Below are 3,004 nucleotides of genomic sequence, written 5' to 3'. Positions count from 1 at the left end.
GTAATGAGGCTGATTAATATACAGATGAATCTGTCAAGTTGTAATTTTGGGGGGAAAAGATTTGTACTTTGTAGTGCTTGAAGTGATTTATAACCCCCTAACATGTCACACATATGTTACCAGGGGGAAGTGTGTAACGTAAATTTAATAAAGAATAAACAATGTAAAGTTTTAACTCAGTTTATTAATCACATAAATGTAGGGGGTCATCCCCATTTGCTCCTCCTGTCGTCTAACCCGGAACCTGCCTACTCCCACCTGACTAGAACCGCACACCACAAAGGAGGAGAACCCACTTAGGTAACCGGCCCTATAGCGGGCAAAACCAAAACCACACACGATTGCACTGCAACCCACTGCAAACTAACACCCATGTCTGCATGCACAAAAGTCGGATGTAGAACGGCTCCAGGTGGCTACTGACAGGAGGGCTAAACTCATGGGAGTGCCCAAACAAACAAAACAAACAAAAAATTAAACAGTTAGTCCGCTCGTACAGTCAGCACCATCAGAGACAACTCGGACCAGGAGCGGACTAACTTTAAAACAAAAACCCTAAAAGGACAGCAGGCAACGGTACCCAACAGCTGCAGAAAAAGAAATACAAAATTACTACAACAAAATAACACTTTAATTCAAACACATTAATCACAACATACCTGCAGCGTTGAATTCCCTTACTCAGTCAACACTCTTTTCCCAGGATCAACATCACTCAGATCCCAGCCCTGCATTACAAACTAAATTTAAAACTCATCCACCATATAAAATTCTACATATAAAAACATATTTACCTGATGCTGCTAAAATCACCTTGCACCAAGGCTGACGTGGCCCAGCAACGTCTTGGCAACTCCAACAGGAAACTGGCACTCCCTACTACAGTGCCACTTCCCCTTTTATAGAGGAACAGCCCCCACCGACACAGTGACACCCTATGGTGCCAACCCCTACACATATGCTTCACGTCCCCATGGCCGAACAAGCAGCCAGAGAACAGCTCCACCATCACAACCAGGTAGGTGTTAGTGTGAGTGTTTTCATTTGGGAGTCATGCGTGTGTTCCCTTTTATTGGAAATTGAGGTTGAAGGTTTGGTTTAAGGTGAGGATTAACCAAGTGCTACACTTGTACAGAAACACACCAGAGAATTTCTTACGGCTTTTAAAAAAAAAGGAAAGAAGAAAAAAACAAACAACAGAGCTGACAGTAATCAAGAGTTCCTAAATAATAATCAAATCAAGAAACATTTTACAAATGTATCACCACAACGACCAAAGTACCAGATAGTCAGTCACAAAAAAAAAGTGGAAACAGAAGTACCTCTTATTGTATAAACCCTCTGGACAACTCAGTGACTTTCAGCATGCAGAGTTTGAGGAATGAGGAGTGATCAGTGATGAGGAGTGGTGAGTGTGGTCGTGTAAATGTGACCACGCCTCTACAGAGTCTAGAAGCAGACTAGGGCGGCCCAGAGACCCGGGCCATCAGCAGTAATCCCGGAGCACAAGCCCAAGCCACCCCACCACAAAAACGACCCCAGACCCACCGAGAGGGTGGCAGAGGAGAGCCCCAGGCACCGGCCATCCAGGGCGGCCAGAGCAACGGGCCCAGGGCCCAAAGAGCCCAGAGGCAACCTGGTTTGACTGGAAAAAGATACTAAATGTTTTTTTGTTTGTTTGTTTTTTTGTGGCATTAGCCCATTTGGTGTGGCATGCATACAGCCAACTAAACATCCCTAATATAACCAAAAAGAGAGAGAGAGAGAGAGAAAGAAAAGATGGCACCAAGGCTTTTTAATCAAAATCAGCAAACCAATAGGACAGTTTTCATCTTTAATTTGTCATGGTTCACATGCAACCATACCTGTTAATAACAAAACACAAATTGTCATTTTCACTGTTATATAGCCATTCCTCTTCTGCCTGCAACAAAAACATTATTTACCTTTTCATTAAGTCACTTTTCAGTTTTTTGTGAATGTAATTTTTTCTGACTTGTTTGTCAAAAGAAAAGTGCTAGAACTTTGTATTGGCAGCTTAAATGCCCCCACAACACGCCAACGAAGTTCAAATCTGACTTTTGATTTGTCTATTCACAACCCTCCATTTCTTCGCTTTGAGACAGTCATTGGTGAATTCATGCTGAGGAACATTGTCACGTTGAGAAATTGACTTTTTTAACTTGACATATACGCTGCGAGGCAAGTAAGCTACGCTGACGTTTTTGGTGATGTAGTTCCGGTGAGACAGCATATTCAAACCAAACATTTACTTATTCATTTAATTGAGTTTTCGCCAATCTAATCAAAATACTCTTGAAAATAGGAAAATAGTGTCTTTTAAGGTACACTCTGGAGCACAGCGGGGAGGATTTGGCCAGCTTGACAGATTTTATAGATCAGTGCTACGTTAGAATCGTCATGGGGACCCAAAGAGCAGCAAACGAGAGTCACCCAACAGCGCTGCAAAATTCATAAACATATAATCCCGTTTTAATGCAACAACCGTCCATTGCTCTCTTGCCATGACCAATATGACTGACGCGTTGATCGTATCCTAGCAACGGGCCGAAGCGGTGTCTCTTTTTTGCTGAAGAAGACTCTTTTCCAGTGTCGAGGTCACCTGACCGGAATAGAGTTGAGATGTGGCGGTGCTGTTGTCCGCCATCTTAACTGCAGTTGGGTACTCTTGGCAAACAAGGAAAATCATGTTGTGTTAAAAAAAAGTATGACTATACAAAAGGACATTGTTAAAAAAAATAAAATAAAAAGAGAAAAGAATCATAATAATAATTTAAAAAAGAACGAAATTATGGTGAAAAACCAACCCAATATACTACTCAAAAGCTTATAAAATTTGTTTTAGAACTAAATGTAATTATTTGGAGTATTGGTAATTGTTAGGGATCTACTTAAACTTTATTGTATTTTACTTTTAGAGGCTCCTTAATATGATGCAGTTAAAAGGGACAAGATAGGCTGTTAAAAACAAACCAAGGTGAAA

The 3,004-nt window shown here is 41.2% G+C and overlaps 1 long non-coding RNA gene across 1 annotated transcript; it reads right to left on the bottom strand.

The window, feature by feature from the left end:
- Window positions 1–226: 226 nt before the first annotated feature.
- LOC121653610 lies at window positions 227–849 on the bottom strand. The gene is made up of 3 exons (XR_006012825.1): window positions 795–849; window positions 660–728; window positions 227–587 (listed from the first exon to the last, which is right to left on the bottom strand). It is a non-coding gene; the product is annotated as an uncharacterized LOC121653610 (long non-coding RNA).
- Between the last annotated feature and the right edge of the window lie 2,155 nt (window positions 850–3,004).

Source organism: Melanotaenia boesemani, chromosome 14, assembly GCF_017639745.1.
Source record: "Melanotaenia boesemani isolate fMelBoe1 chromosome 14, fMelBoe1.pri, whole genome shotgun sequence".
NCBI classification, from domain to species: domain Eukaryota; kingdom Metazoa; phylum Chordata; class Actinopteri; order Atheriniformes; family Melanotaeniidae; genus Melanotaenia; species Melanotaenia boesemani.
Note: the sequence above shows the minus strand (reverse complement) of the source record. Positions and strands in the feature narration are given on the sequence as shown.